Source organism: Gekko japonicus, unplaced genomic scaffold (assembly GCF_001447785.1).
Source record: "Gekko japonicus isolate JY-2015 unplaced genomic scaffold, Gekko_japonicus_V1.1 scaffold826, whole genome shotgun sequence".
Classification (NCBI taxonomy): Eukaryota; Metazoa; Chordata; class Lepidosauria; order Squamata; family Gekkonidae; genus Gekko; species Gekko japonicus.
Genome location: NW_015177033.1, coordinates 193,290 through 210,509, shown reverse-complemented (window position 1 = coordinate 210,509; position 17,220 = coordinate 193,290). Strand labels below are relative to the sequence as shown.

The 17,220-nt window shown below is 40.8% G+C and overlaps 1 protein-coding gene across 1 annotated transcript in view; it reads right to left on the bottom strand.

The window, feature by feature from the left end:
* The window catches only part of RIMS1 (regulating synaptic membrane exocytosis 1), a 517,496-nt gene that overhangs the window by 416,345 nt on the left and 83,931 nt on the right, over positions 1-17,220 (bottom strand). The window lies entirely within an intron of this gene.

Genomic DNA, 17,220 nt, shown 5'->3' with positions numbered 1-17,220 from the left:
TTACATTGTTTTTTATTTCATTGTCTCTTACTCTACAATCCAGTTTTATTGCATGGTTTATTGTAAGATTTTACTGGTCTTTATTGCATTGAAATCCACCCTGAGTCTCAGTAAGAAGAGGAGGGGGAAAGGAGGAGGTTGGATTTATATCCCGCCCTTCACTCGGAGTCTTAGAGTGACTTACAAACTCCTTTCCCTTCCCCTCCCCACAACAGACACCCTGTGAGGTAGGTGGGGCTGAGAGAACTCTTTCAAGGACAGCTCTTGTCAGAACTATGACTTGCCCAAGGTCATCCAGCTGCCAGTGGTAGAGTGGAGAATCAAACCCGGTTCTCCCATATTAGAGTCTGCACACTTAACGACTACACTATACCAGATGATAAATGAAATAAATAAATGAGCACCAAAGAACCACAACCCATATTCTCTTCAGCGTGGTTTAAGGTAGCTGAAAATTAAACTATTGGTGACTGGAGTGTGTTTGTGTGTGTGTGTGAGAGAGAGAGAGAGAGAACGAGAATGAGAACAAACAGGTTTTGTACATCATCATAGAGAAATGCAGATCTGAAAGTTAGACTGAACACTGAAGACTCCCTTTCCCTGATTCAAAGCTCCTGGTAGTTTTACAGTCTCTCTGCACAAATCAGGATCTGCAGATGGGGACAATTACACACTTCTCTCTTAAGTGTCTGCAGTTTCATCATTTCAACAGTAGAGGTCACTGTGCAGCAAGCAGCCTGACCTGTTGCTGCAATAACTCCCCATTATTGGGGGGGGGGGGAGAATGCAAGCTTAAAAATAGAAACTGCCAGTTACTTTGAGATGCTTTTCACCGATGAGAAAAGCTTTTATCTGTTTTATTTTTTATTAAAGGAACTCGCATCCCAAGGAAAAGAAAACATGCTCTTCCTTCTCTAAAGTCCCGATAGTTATTATTGCAACACTGAACACAACCATGCTGACACAGAAATGCACTAAAAGCACATTGGAAATATAGGTCACTGAATGGCATAGTGCTAAATGCAACAGAGGGTCATCTTGCCTTAGTTTCCTCCAACTGCAGAGGAGGAGAGGAGAGGATTTTGTCATTTAGGAAAGCAGGGAGAAATACGGTTGCCAGCCTCCAGGTGGCACCTGGAGATCTCTCACTATTACAATTGATCTCCAGATGATCAAGATCAGTTTACCTAGAGAAGATGGCTGCTTTGGGGGGGGGGTAGACTCTATGACATTACACCCCAAACCCTGCCCTCCCCAGGCTCCACCTCCCAAATCTCCAGGTATTCCCCAACCCAAATCTGGCAACCATAGGGAGAAACCTGCACAGGTGATTCCTTTTCAGTAAGAAGTGCATCAGCTTGCAGGGCCTCCATGCAATGTTATGCATTTAGACAGCACTCAGCTTCAATTGGGATCTATGGTTACTACCCGGGAACTACCCTGTGCCATATTCCTTTTCAATCAGCCCACAACCATTTCTTTCAGTTCCAGCATCTGACCTTCGAAACGTAGCAACAAAGACACTTTTGAGTGGCATTTCAAGGAGAATGAGCTTCCAGACAGGGATGCCAATGAAATCCAGAATTACCATGGATTTATTTTATTCATTATTTTATTTGTTTAATTTATATCCCACCCTCCCCGCTAAGGCAGGCTCAGGGTGGCTTACTATATATATATATATACACCTCAAAATATGTTAAAATATAAAATTTACATAAAACCACAACATATAAAATCGTAAGTGCTAGTAGACATGGTGAGTGATAGCGGTATTCTTTCAGCATCCAGATGGACCCCTACCACCATAGTTCGGGTTCTTGCCAGGCTCTTAGTTGGTACTGATGTTGTGGCCAGGGCCACATATTAAGAGGCAGCCCCTAATCAATGGCCTGGTGGAAGAGCTCAGTTTTATAGGCCCTGTGGAACTATAAAAGGTCCCGCAGGGCCCTGATGTCATCCGGGAGCTCATTCCACCAGTGTGGGGCCACCACAGAAAAGGCCCTGGCCCTCATCACGGCTAGCCTGGCTTCTTTAGGGCCTGGGAGGGCCAACCGGTTTTTGGACCCCGATCTTAGTGCTCTCTGGGGAACATATGGGGAAAGGCGGTCCCATAGGTAAGTAGGTCCCTGACCATATAGGGCTTTAAAGGTAAGAACCAGTACCTTGAACCTAATTTGGTATGCTACAGGCAGCCAGTGCAGTACTTTTAGGGTGGGCTGGGTGTGCTCCCGCACGGGAAGACACAACAGCCTCACCACTGCATTCTGCACCAGCTGCAGCTTCCAGACCTGGAACAAGGGCAGCCCCATGTAGAGAGCATTACAATAATCCAATCTCGAGTTGACCATTGCGTGGATCACTTTTGCCAGGTCATTGCATTCAAGGAAGGGAACCAGCTGCTTACTCAGCTGCAGATGGTAAAAGGCAGACTTCGCAGTGGCTGCTACCTGGGCCTCCATCGTTAAGGAGGCATCCAGAAGCACTCCCAAACTCCTAACCTCTGGCGCTGGCACCAATGGTGCCCCATTGAAGGTCGGGAGAGGGATCCCTAACCTTGGTCCACTCTGACTCAGGCACAGGACCTCCGTCTTCGTCGGATTCAATTTCAGTCAATTCAGTCTAAGCCAACCAGCCACAGCTTTCAACACCACGTTCAGATCTCCCAGACTAGAGTCTGACTAGTCGTCCAACAGCAGATAGAGCTGGGTGTCATCTGCATATTGGTAACAGCCTAGTCCATGTCTCTGGGCAATCTGGGCAAGGGGGCGCATATAGATGTTGAATAACGTTGGGGAAAGCACCACTTCTCGGGGCACTCCACAGACTAGTGGGTGCCTTTTGGATAGCTGTTCCCCAATGGCCACCTTTTGTCCCCAACCCTGAAGGAAGAAGGAGAGCCACTGCAAGGCAAACCCCCAAATTCCAGTATCGGCGAGGCAGTGGATTAGTAGTTGATGGTCAATCATGTTGAATGCTATTGCTGCCGATAGGTCTAACAACAACAACACTGTCATACCGCCTCGATCCAGATGCCTCTGGAGATCATCTGTGAGGGCGACCAGGACCATCTCTGTCCCATGGCCTGGTTGGAAACCAGGCTGGAAGGGGTCTAATGTGGAGGTGACATCCAAAAAACCCTGCAGCTGAATCGCCACCGCCCTCTCAATCAATTCGCCCAGGTAGGGGCCCAGTAGTTAGCTAATTCGGTCGGGTCCAAGGATGGTTTTTTTAGGAGCCAGCAGACCACTGCCTCCTTTAGTGCACTAGGGAACAGACCCTCAATGAGGGACTTGTTGATGATCTCCCTTAGTGTCCCTCGCAACCCATCACAGCCAGCTTTGATCAGCCATGATGGGCACAGATCGAGGCTACAGGTGGTCAGGCGAACAAGTGAGAGTAATCTGTCAACCTCCTCTAGGCTCAGTAGACTGAAATAATCCAGAACTTGACCAGAAGACATGTGTGGAGCCTTGAGTTCCGTTACTGTCTCAACTGTGGCAGTGAGGTCATGGTGGAGCAACAAGACTTTATCTGCAAAATAGCTCACAAAAGCCTCACAGCCAATCTTTTGTGGATTCTGAACGCAGGGTGTTTGTTTGTTTTTTACTTTTTCTGGACATGAATCATGGAGAGTGGGGAAGAACATCTTGTCTGGATGAAAGAAAAAATCCAAAATGGGCTCCAAAAGCCATGTTCATGCAACAACAGGACTGGGTCAAGCCCAAGCATGCTGATACTACTCTTGAACTACACTGCAATTCCCAGGGCCAAAAAAGCCCTTGTGCACTACAGTGACAGTGTTATGTATTGTGTTATTTGGATAGCATGAACTGTAGAATGAGCCTGAGCTTCAGTCACAAGCTCCATAGACTCTCAGTATCTGAAAATCAACAGCCTGATTGGCTGTCATTGTGCAATGGACCAATCACGGAAGACTATGACTTTTGGCGGGAACAAACCCTATTGGTCCTAAGCACTCACTTATGATTGGACCTTATTGTTCTAGGGGTGTGGTTTAGCCAGTTCCAAACTGTATATAAGTTGGGGTTCTTCTGTGTGTTCTGTGTTGTTGTGTGTTCTATTCTAACAAACTGAAATCACTGATTAAAGAAAGAGCTGCCTGATTTCGAGTTACATGAGATGTGTCCCCTGGTTCAGTTCATCCCTGTTTTTTAAGCCTCATTGAGAAAATTTTGTAAAACACTGGAGTCTGAACTTTAACCCTTCTTATCCTAAGGACAAACATACAGCATCATCCATAATTTCTTTACATACAGTTCAGGGCACTGAGTGAGTTGTAATGCTCAGCCTCACAACAACTCTATGACATAAGTTAGGCTAACTACAGAGTGGGTCTTTCCCAAGGGCAGTCATGACTGCATATGGACTGAGTAAAATTCTCTCCACTACATCTCAGTGGCTCCTCATTCATACCAGGAATTAAATCACAGACAAAATTAAACAAAAAACCTTTGAGCTTTAATGTGATGCCATAGCTCAGAGATGAGGTACATGGTTTGTATGCATAAGGTCCCAAATTCAATCTCCTAGTTAGGTAACAGAGTTGAGGATGACATCTGTCCAAAGCTTGGGATAGCAGCTGCCAGTTCTAGGACACTGGGACAGATGTTGAAGCTTGAGATATGTTCGTATAGCTGATCCTTTTAAAAGATTATTGGACTTCGTCAGGCCCGCAAAGAGAAACTTCTATAACTGCAGAACACCAAATTCCCTTCTCATACATCATTCATGCAGTCTACTGAAGGACACACTGAGTTGTTCTTAATGATTAATGAATAAATAAATTTGGATTCTATGTGGAAAATTCTGATGACGACGTATCTACTATGGCAGCCCTGTCAGTACTAGCTTTCTTCAAAGCCTAACCATTAAAATGTGTAATTCTCAGGTGCCATTTTCTAAATATCTTCCTGTAGAGAGTAACTTGAAAATGTGACTCCACCAAGAACCACCACCACCACACCTCATTCACTTTAAGTCTTCTGCTGTTAAATCCAACTCACATTTTTTCTTTACGAAGAAAGGTCTGACCTGTAAAACTTGAACGGAACTTAAAAACTGATAAATCACCAGGCCCAGTTGGCATACATCCAAGAATTCTGAAAGAACTCAAATGTGAACTTGTGGATCTCCTTACAAAAATATGTAATCTTTCATTAAAATCAGCCTCCATTCCTGAAGACTGGAAGGTAGCTAATGTCACCCCCATCTTAAAAAGGGTTCCAGAGGAGATCTGGGAAATTACAGGCCAGTCCATCTGACATTGATACCGGGTAAGTTGGTGGAAACTGTTATTAAGGAAAGAATTAGTAGGCACATTGATGAACAAAATCTATTGAGGAAGACTCAGCATGGGATCTGTAAGGGAAGATCTTGTCTCACTAACCTGTTAGTGTTCTTTGAGGGGGTGAACAAACATGTGGACATGAGGGAACCAATAAATGTTGTTTACCTTGACTTCCAGAAAGCTTTTGATAAAGTTCCTCATCAAAGGCTCCTAAGGAAGCGCAATAGTAATGGGATAAAAGGACAAGTCCTCTTGTGGATCAAAAACTGGCTAATTAAAAGGAAACAGAGAGTGAGTATAAATGGGCAATTTTCACAGTGGAGGGTGGTAAGCAGTGGGGTACCTCAGGGATCAGTACTGGGTCCGATGCTTTTTAACTTGTTCATTAATGATTTGGAGTTGGGAGTAAGCAGTGAAGTGGCTAAATTTGCAGATAACACTAAGTTGTTCAGGGTGGTGAGAACCAGGGAGGATTGTGAGGCACTCCAAAGGGATCTGTCAAGGACGGGTGTGTGGGCGTCAACGTGGCAAATGGGGTTCACTGTGGCCAAGTGCAAAGTGATGCACATTGGAGCCAAAAATCATAACTATAAATACATGTTGATGGGGTCCGAACTAGCAGAGACTGACCAAGAGAGAGATCTTGGAGTTGTAGTAGATAACTCACTGAAAATGTTGAGACAGTGTCCGACTGCAATAAAAAAAGGCCAACACTATGCTGCGGATTATTAGGAAGGGAACTGAAAACAAATCAGCCAGTATCATAATGCCTCTGTATAAATCAATGGTGCGACCTCATTTGGAGTACTGTGTACAGTTCTGGTCACCACACCTCAAAAAAGATTATAGCATTGGGAAAAGTGCAGAAAAGGGCAACTAGAATGATAAAAGGGTTGGAACACTTTCCCTGTAAAGAAAGGTTAAAACGCTTGGGTCTCTTTAGCTTGGAGAAACTATGGCTGAGGGGTGACATGATCGAGGTTTACAAGATTATGCATGGGATAGAACAGGTAGAGAAAGAAGTACTTTTCTCCCTTTCTCACAGTACAAGAACTCATGGGCATTCAATGAAATTGGTGAGCAGTCAGGTTAGAACAGATAAAAGGAAGTACTTCTTCACCCAAAGAGTGGAATTCAGTGGCTCCATCAGTGGCTATTAGTCACAAGGAATTCAGTGGCTCCATCAGTGGCTATTAGTCACAAGGAACACTCAGGCTGGGGCAAGGGATGCTCTGTATTCTTGGTGCTTGGGGGGGGGGCAACAGTGGGAGGGCTTCTAGTGTCCTGGCCCCACGGCTGGACCTCCTGATGGCACGTGGTATTTTTGGCCACTGGGTGACAGAGTGTTGGACTGGATGGGCCATTGGCCCAATCCAACATTGGCTTCTCTTATGTTCTTAACTGGTAGTCACCAATATGATTACGCTTGTATGTAGTGTATCTGCATATATATGTGTGTATATACTGTTGACATAAGGAGCTTTTTAAAAACTTCAAGGAGGCAAGAATGTGGTATTTAATCATGTATTCATTGATGTTCTGTTGAAAGGCATTGTGGGGAAATTTCTCTCTGATACCAAATCAACTGTGCAAGTGAAACTGGGTGTACCCATATGGCTCACTGCCCCTCCCTCTCCTTTTTAAAAGAGGAAAATACTCCTGGATTTTCTTCAGGCCCGTCTGGTCAGGAATCTTTGCCATCTTGCCAAGTTGTGGGCACGGAGGAGGGGTCACTGGGTGTGGGGGGGGAGAGGTAGTGTGCAGGGGTTAGACTAGATGACCCTGGATGTCCCTTCCAACTCTATGATTCTATGACTTTTCTATCAGTAAATTACAGAGTATTATATTTTGAAGTGCTTATAGCTTGAGATTGTTAAGAATGCCCCTTGTTTGAAAGCTGTACACAAACTAGGGGCACATTTATAATTGACACATAACAGGTGGGGTTCAGATAGCCTCAACTCAAGCTCTGCTCATGGAATAGATTTTACTCAACTCTTTGCATCCTGCAGCGCATTCCAAAGGACCCAAATGTTTATTATGCAGAGAAGCGTTTTGGATTCATAGGCTGAATACATGCCATCCCAAAGGGCTGAATGCATCTTTGGATCTATCATGTTTTTAATAACAATTTTGATTAATAATAATATGTGAAGTTATATTCAGCCTCATGTATGTAAGTGTTTTATGGATGTACACCTTTAAGATTTTGTTAGAATGTATATAAAGAAAGAGATGAGCCACACCTGCTAGCAACCGACTAATTTGCACATTCAGAATGCAATGAGCTTGCTAGCTAACAAGAGGAATGAGTAAAAAAAACTAGAAGCGTATGTGTATTGTTTAGTTTTATCTGATGTGTATTGTTTAGTTTTATCTAATTGTATTTAAAGAAGATGAGTTATGCAAAATAATTTTGGATGTTAACATGGAAAAGTGATAGTTAATGGAAAAACTGTTTTATACTCAATACAATAACTGTCAAAGATTCTAAACATATTTGTTAAAACTCAAATAAAAAGATTTATCAAAAAAAGAATGCAATGAGCTAAATGAATACAATAGTCTAGTGAGCATAAATTAGTTTTATATTAAAATATTTGTTGATGTAGTCACATAAAGAAAAGGTACTAGTGAAATTGTAAAAAAAAATTCCATAGAAATTCTATGAAGAAGAGTCTACTATCCAGACATCCATTGATGTTGTATCAGAAAAGAGACGTTGTTGTATGTATGAAACTTTATTGATATAATTGTACTAGGAAAAAGGCTCGTTGTGGAAATAAATACATCTAGCTCTAGAAAGAGGGTCTGGGCGGGTGCCCCGGCCTTGGACACTCAGTGTCAATTTGCTGTGGAAACCTCAGCAGGGTATAATGACACATAGTTCACCATTTTCTCCAGAGGAACTGATCTCTGCTACCTAAAGAACAGATGTCATTTTGAGTGATCTCCAGCCCTCACCTGGAGATTGGCAACGATGGTTCCCCAGAAGGGAATGGTTGGTTTGGAGGGTGGAGTCTATGGCCTTGTACCTGTCTGAGGTCCCACGCCTCCTGAAACCTCACCCTCTCCAGGCTCCGTCCCTCACATCTCCAGGAATTTCCCACCTGGAGTTAGCAACCCTATCTCCTTCCCAGGCAATAATCAACCTACCTTTATTTCCCCTTACTATTCAGCTTTCCACCCGCCACACACCTGCAGCCTCTCCCATGCTCTGAAGCCCTGACTGCTACATCACATTGGCTGTCATACGGGGGCCACCTCAGCAGCATATAAGGATACAGAGCCCACCATTTTCTCCAGGGGAACTGATCTCTGCCATCTGGAAAGCAGTTGTAATTCTGAGTGATCTCCAGCCCTCACCTGGAGATTGGACACATTTTACCTCAGAATAGCAAACTGTTTAGAATGTTGTAGGCAAAAGCCAATCAAGTTGCATATGCAAACGACCTGTGTTCCGAGGCAAAGGCCAATGAGGCTGCATATGCAAATAACCTCTGTGTTCTGACTGGCTATGGGGGGGGGGAGGAACAGCAAACTGTTTAGAATGTTGGAGGCAAGACTCAAGCAATGCAGCCAGTGGATAGGGACAGATTCTGAGTGACACACCAGGGCGCCAACCAATTCCGGCGCATGTGGAATGTTCTAGAGAAGTGCCACCACCATTCGGCTTTTATATATAAGGGAGATAATTACAGGTACATTGCATATATTCTTATACAGATTTTTTTACAAAACATTTTTTTAATAAGTATTATAAGGTTCAGAAGAAGACCCAATGAAACGATACGTTATTCCGGAGAACATCGTTAACAACCATGAATTCTACCATGATGATTATTTTTGTACACTTGTTGAGATTTTTTGAATATTGAATAATATACTGTATCATATAGATATAGCGCACCATTTCAGTTTCCTTCTGGTCTGATTTATTTAGTTTACTATGACTGTTATCCATACCTTACATTAGCTCCAGGTGGTGGCAGCAGATCTCCCACTATTACAACTGATCTCCAGGTGACAGAACAATTCACCTGGAGGCCACTTTGGAAGGTAGATTCTATGGCATTGAAATCCCTCCCCTCTCCAAACCCCGCCCTCCTCAGGCTCCACCCCCAAAAGCTGGCAACCCTAACATGCTGGCAACCCTAACATGCTATAATGCAGATAGATGTGGCATCAGGAAAACAACAAAAATTCCAGCAGTATCTGCACTTTCCATGAAAGGGCCTTCTTCTGAGAGGGTATATTACCAGATTCTTTGACCATTAAACTGATTAGTATCTTTGCAAATTAACACAAGAAGTCCAAACACTGTGGTAATGTTAGGTTTAAAAAGAAAGAAGAAACAATGAGAAAGATGGGCTGGAATAGCAAGAAACTGAAAACTAAAATAAAATCCTACCAAAACGAGGAAAATGCAAAAAGAGAAAGCAGGGACTCTGTAAAATGGAAGTTCTTTGCCTCATGGAAAAGCTGAATAATTATCAATGTGTGCAACAGGGGAAAAATTGATTAATGTAAATTAAAAGAAAATTGGTGAACAGTGTAGCAGGGAAAATTGAACTGTATAGAAACAATAGAAGCTGACGGATGATTGTGTTTTGTGTCATATTATAAGTCAGTGCACAGTTTAGTGCCTGATAAATATAAATGTTACTTTTTATATTTTTTTTAAAAGTTACCTGAACTAATGGTGGAAAAAACAGAAAAGCAGATTGTATATGAAATGGAGATATGTGAAGAATTATGTTATATTGTATTTATTTCAAGTATTTTTAATTGCTCACAGATTTAGCATATATCTCATTATGTCCAGAATGCTCTTTTTTGAACAGTTTCTAGAATCACTTCTGATTAAGCAAACAAGTATGGATCTTCCGTTCTGGCTTCAAAGACTGTTTCTTCTGGCTCCACCTCTCAGCTCTACAGTTTTTTATGAATGACTAGCAATCACTGACAATGAATGACTGCCAACTGCCCATTCAACTCCTTTCAACTCTTCCCTGCACACACATACTACAGAAGCAAATTGATGCTCTATGACTACAGATGAGATTTCAGTACATTTTACAATGAAAAAGCAAGTCCAAGAAAGGAGAGATCTTAATGTCCTCTAGCTAGTTCAAATATAGACTTTAAATACAACTAGGTTTTATCAATATTCAGTTTTACTGAATTATCTTTTAAATATGCAATCAGAATGTTTCTTTCAAGAGACAATCTATGATAAACTATCATTTTGCAAGTATTATTTTCTTTACCAGAAATTTAATTAGATACCATCACAACAGTGCTTTATGTACAGAACTTAAGAGCTGCTACCTGTATTACTTTTGCAAGACAAAGATACTTGGACAATATGTCCTTGGGCAAAAAAGATGCTGAGACAATATGTCCTTGGGCAAGTAACACACAAGCCGATTTCAGAAAGCTGCTTGGCTTGAATCTAAACATCAGTGTTCACTAGTCACAACCTCTCCCAAACATAATGATTCAGCCCCCTCCTTTGTTCTGTGTTTAAATAATGTCAACTGAAAACTGAAGTTAAGCATAAAGAGTATTAAGTTTGCATCTAGAAGTATTGAGTGACACTTCTTCTGGAATCCTACATTACAGATCCCTTTGCTTTCACTGGATCTCGCTGCTGCATAAGAACACTAATGACTGCATTTACTATACATTTTTGGATCTCCTGCAGAAATATACAGGACTGCCAGTGAGCATTGATTTGGCTGGTCCTGCTTGGAGATGCCACATTCATATAAATCAATCACACACTAGCCACATGTTCGACTCCCACACTGAGGTAAGAGTCTATACAACTGGGAGCTATCCCAATCCCACTTGGTTCACAAGTCTGGTAGTCTCATAGGAAATCACATGGGAGCTAACAAATACCTGAACCTGACCAATAATATTATACCATATACACCATAATATTGCACCATATATAACACCATAGTGATCCTTTTTTACAATTTCCAGAGCAGCACCAAATCTATAATTTTTAAAAGGATATATCTTAGGAAGGCTCTTTGGAGAGACACATTGCAATCATAGAATCCCTCTTCACTGCTGAAGCAAACAGAAAGCATACTCCAGTTTTTTAAAAAAAATACTGAAACGAATAAAATTCTGTGTTAACATATTGCAATGTATATTAAATACCTTGTATTGTACAATATTGTTTCAAGTACTAGTTTTATGTTAATTTTTTAAATTAAATATCATATCTTAAAACATTTGGGCAGTGTTTTAGATTGTGTATTCATATCTTAAACATATCTTAAACATTTGGTGGAGTTGGCAAAAGATCTTAAACTGCCTAAAAACTATTAGGAGAAGTGTTATTATATGTCAGGAACATCTTGTGGAGTGCATTTTTTCATATAAATAAATATCCACAGGTGTTGTGTGTGGATGAAAAACTCTGTGTGTGCCAAAAGCTATTTACAGTATTCCAAAGGAAGAAATTCCCAATGACTAAAGTTGCTAGCAGGCCTGGAGAAACATGCCCTGTCCCTTTAGTAGAGGCTTAATGGGATGTTATTTGCTAGGTGATATTATTTTCTCCAGGTCTGCTGGCATCCCTATCAATAGCAATACATTACTAAGCAGAGATACACCCATTTAAGTCTGTTGAAGCTACTGGGCTTATAAGGATGCAACTTTGCTTAGGGTGGCATTGTAAATCTGCTTCAGTATAAGCAACCTCAAAACCAATTGAACAGTCCTCATTAAATTGTTTCTTTGCATACCCCCTCTGGACAATAATATCCATTTATCTCAAGGAAGTATGTTCTAGATTGTGTATATAAATTTCAGTCCAAAAACATACATGAAGAAATCTATGAATATAGCACTTTATTCATTAAACTGCTATTATCAGTGTCAAATATCATGAAGAGGAAGCCACACAGGAGGTACATAACCAATATGTACTTTTATTTTAACCACAGTGATGCATTAAGGTTACCAGGTCTCCCACTATGGTGGGAAACCTGCCGCCAGCAAACCTCACTACTGCTGCTGGTGGGAAAATAAAGACAGCATTATGTCACTCCTGGGAAACACCCAGACATGACAGTTATACATCTCTAGGAATTGCCAGAAACTCCATGGTTTTCAGTGATTCCTACAGAGGCATGATGTCACTTCTGGGTTTTCCCCAGAAGCACAGAAGTGACATAATGCTGCTTTACCAAAGTGCCCCCTCCCAATGTCCCTGCACTCTTATGGTGTATCTGGAGGAAACCTTGAACTGAACTGGTCAGTAGAAAGAACCTTACTAAACAAGAAAGTGAAATTACTGTTGCTTAGAAGCTGAATTCCAACACTTCCTAGTATGACAAGCCTGGAAGGCCAACATACTACAACCAAGCTTCTCCTTAGCCCACAACTTATTTCACAAACAGGAGGGTTAAAAAAACACACCACCATCTCACCAAATGACAAAAAGCCCTCCTATGCACATGAAAACATCTTAATGAGTATTTTTGTAATTTCACAATTCATTTTCAAATTAAATCTTGGTCTTTTTTCAAACAATATTAAGTCAGCAATATTAACTTGTTATGCATCAAGTGCAGAGCAGTTACTTCTACTACAAACCAAAGGTTAGTACAGGTGCAGAGCAGTTACTTCTACTACAAACCAAAGGTTGAGAAGAGAAGAGAAGAGAAGAGAAGAGAAGAGAAGACATGGCAATCAGGCTATACTGGCTGTTCAAAACAAGAGAAGTAGCCAAGCACTAATCTTAGTCATAGGAATGTTGGCATGGGTTCCATGCTTAAATTAGCAGTGAAAGCTTTCTGCAGCATTTTGGCTCAAAAACAAGCAAAACAGGAAGTTGTCAGGATTCAATAGTCAGGTCACACAACACAGTGCTTCATAAGAAGAATTATGTTTATTGGTACACCAGGACTATGGCACGTGTACTGCTTGTGTCAGAAATGCCCAGGAACAGTATGGCACCCTGAATTATACTAGGATCAAACACCCCCCCTTTACAAGCTGAAGCCAATAAGCAAAGTTCGCACACGCGGGGAAAGAAAGCAGGCAAAAAGCAAAAGCCGTTGGTTCCCAGCAAAGGCCGACAGCAGCTGGAACATCCCAAGGTCAAGAAAGTAGATAATACCCAGACAGTGAAACTCTGCGTAGCAGGCAGAGCAAGGTGGTTTCCCACTCCACACATTCCAGCAACAATGCAGTGTTGACTGACAGAAGTAGGCGCCGGTGTCCATGCTACTACTACCATATGAGTAGGGCTGCCAACATCCAGGTGGCACCTGGAGATCTCCCGCTATTACAATTTATCTCCAGACAACCAAGATCTGTTCCCCTGGGGAAAAATGACTGCTTTGGAGGATGGGTTTTATGGCATTATATCATGCTGAGGTCCTTCCCCTTCCCAACTCCACCCTCTCTAGGCTCTACCCCCAAAATCTCCAGGTTTTTTTTTCCAACCCAGAGCTAACAACTCTACAGATGAAGTGGCGGTGAGAGGTAGGGTTTGGATATAGAATGTGAGGACAAGGTTAGGGATATACCAGAGTAACATACACATCTTAGTTTCCAGTGTATTTGGAAAATCCATTGATCTCTGCCTTCTCTGGCTGCTAAACTGGACTGCCCCCCCAAAAAAAAACAAAGAAAAAATGTGGCATGACAAAGTGGGCAAGGCCAGCTGTGATTGGCAGTACATACTGTAAATTTGGTAATGCAAAAGTACTGCCATGCTATGCCTTTGACTAGGAAATGTCAGTTCATCCACACTGGCTTGTTATAGTGGAATGTATGTCTCAAATGTGGACAACTAGAAAAAATATTTTATGGTAATTTTTGAATGAATTTCATATTCAAAACCCAGATAGGCTGAAAAGCAAAAAAGCTATTTTATGCACACTCAAGAGGTTGCATGCTTTACTCACTCTGTTTGAACAACAGACTCCATCTCTTGTGCCATATCACAAACTACTTAGACTGCCCCTATGCTTAAAAAACAGTTTGCCATGTAGCATCACAAACTGCTGTACACCACCAGTCCAAAGGTTTCTTGACTGAACTAGTCATATGGATTTCTAGATCCCCAGTCATAACTTACTCTGTGTAATCTGCCTTGAGTCCCAGGGAGAAAGGCAGAATATGAATAACATGAACAAATAATTTCTGCCATGTGTGCAACGTGCATGAAGCGTGATGACATCACCAGTGGAAACTCATCACTCTACGAGTGTATCACAGCAATGCTCTAGTGTTCAGGGCAAAAACGCTATGGTGACCATAGAGTTTCCCCCTAATGCTAGAGCGTTGCCGCGCAATGCCTCCAGTGCGATGACATCACTGGAGGGTTTTTTAATTCCTTCCTTAATTAATTATAGAGAGGGGGGAAATGATTCTACCTTTAAAGAGGAAAGGCATAAAACCATGATAGTGTTAAAAAGAAATGTACAGAGAAAGCAGAAAAAGGTTAAGTAGTAACTGGCTGTAACTTACATTGATCTATGTTCACTGAGTTAATTGATTTACAGTAATATAAAATATAAAACATAAAATAGCAGTATAGTACAATACCACAAAGATGAAAGGTACATAGCAATGTGACTGTGGTTAATTGATTCTGATTTGTTAGCAATATGGAATGTAACATTATGAAAGAAGATCCTAAAGATGATTATAAGTAAATATTATAAGTAATGATCTAATAATAGTACAACACAAATAAGATGAAAGATTTTTAGTAATGTGATTGCTATAATATAAAAAGAAGGAATTGTATGGATTTGATGAAAATTTTTAGGCATGGAATGGTGTTTCTTTCTTTTTCTCTTTCTTTTTTTCCCAGCTACAAAAACTGATTAAGAATAGCACTGTATGGACAAAATTATATGTAATAGTAAGAAAATATAGTATAGGTAGCAAGATAGCATAGATACATATATAGCTATATTGTTTGTAAGACCTTATATGTTATTGTAGAATAAGAATATTACTAGTAGAAATTGCTGGCTATTTTGGGTATATGGTTGAAGAAGAGGAAATATTATGATAACACAGAATGTTGCCAGACATTATAAATAAGTAAAAAATGAAATTTGTAAGCAAACATGATGTTGTGCATGAGATATTGGAATTGACCTTTTTTAAAATGTATTGCTCTCACTTTTTTCTTTCTTTTTCTTTTTCAAAAACCTAATAAAAACCTATTATATATCAAAACTTGCCATTCAGATGTATAAAATAGCCATTTTAAGAAACATATTAGATTTCTGAATTCTTGGTATGAGTGTACTTATTCATGCATAATTTAAGTAAGTTTAAGCTGTTGGAAATTGTTTTCATAATAAAGGAGAGAAATACAAAATATCGGTCTATATCTCCTTTTTGTTGGAGAAGTGACAGCCTGCTAGGAGTCTGATTACTGTGAATGCTCCTGAAGGAGTAGTTTAATCCACGTGTACCCTAGGGAGGGCTGTGGAGCATTCACTAGAGTTTGGGGCTTATTGAATGTTTTTCTCTTGCAGTTCAGCCTACCTCTCGTTCTCTCTCTCTTCTCTGTGTTAGTATCTGCTAGTGCCTGTGCTCTGAAGGCCTCTCTGTTGTATTAATGTCCTGTAGTCAGTTATTGTCTTTCTGCAAAATTCTGTTGCAGTAAATTCAGTGAAAGCAAACTCCAAAGTGTGGACTGGATTATTTCTGAACTCTTCCAACACTTTTGTGGTTTCCTTCCCCTTTAGACAGCTCAACAAATAAGAACAAAATTTGCCATCTGAGAATATTTTGTAAAGAAAAGTGCATCTGGCAGCCTTGCGATGCACACAAATGAATTCCAAAGGCAGGGCCATATGTCAAGATACTGCTCAGATTAATTGAGCCTATTTAGCAGTGCTGTAGTTACTGCTGAAATATTAATGACTTTTATATCTTTCTAAAAGAAAACAGGATTTTACCTACTACTGAGGTTGATATAATTAGGCTTCAAACACAGCTGAGAGATCTAACGTGAATAGTTATGTTAAGATGCAGTCTTTAGTGAAAATTTTCTAGGATGAAAATTATCCTGATAAATGCATTGTTTCCCTTACTTTTTCATCCCATTCAAAATCCTTGGACCATTCAGTTCCAATGTGCATGTTCTCCTGGGACATCTTCCTTCCTCAGGAGGCCTCTTGTTCCTTCCTCCAATTATTAGTCACTTTTTCTCATCCTTTCTTTGCCAATTTATATTATGAAGCATATCTGAAATGCATTTTTCCTCTTCCTGGGCACTACAACACCAAGATCTTTTCCCCTCTCAGTCTTAAGAAATTTAGACCCTATTGGTCCATACTTGAAGTTGGAATTTTTTTGTCTCAATGTACATCATCTTATATTTATCAACACTGAACTTCATTTGCCACATTGTCGTCCACTCACTCAATTTGTGGGGATCCTTTTGGAACTCTTCACCGTCAGCCTTAGTTTTCACCATCCTGAATAATTTTGTGTCATCTGCAAACTTGGCCACTACTCATCCTTGTTCCAGATAATTTATAGCACCAGCCCCAATACTGATCCTTGTGAGACTCCACTGCTTACTTCCCTCCATTGTGAGAACTATCCATTTTCTCCTGCTCTTTGCTTCCTGTCATTTAACTATTTTTTTTAATCCTTAAGAGAACTCGTCCTTTTATCCCATGACTGCTAGGTTTACTCAAGAGGCTTTGCTCCTGTATGTGCCCCATAATTGTATCTTTGAATCCAGTTTCTACTAATTTGTCCAGAACAGACATTAGGCCGACTGCCCTGCAATTTCCTGGTTCCCCTTGGGACACCTTTTTAAAAGTTGGTATAACGTTTGCTCCTCTCTAGTCTTCTAGTACAGCAGCTGAATCTAGTGATAGGTTACATAAATGGGCTAG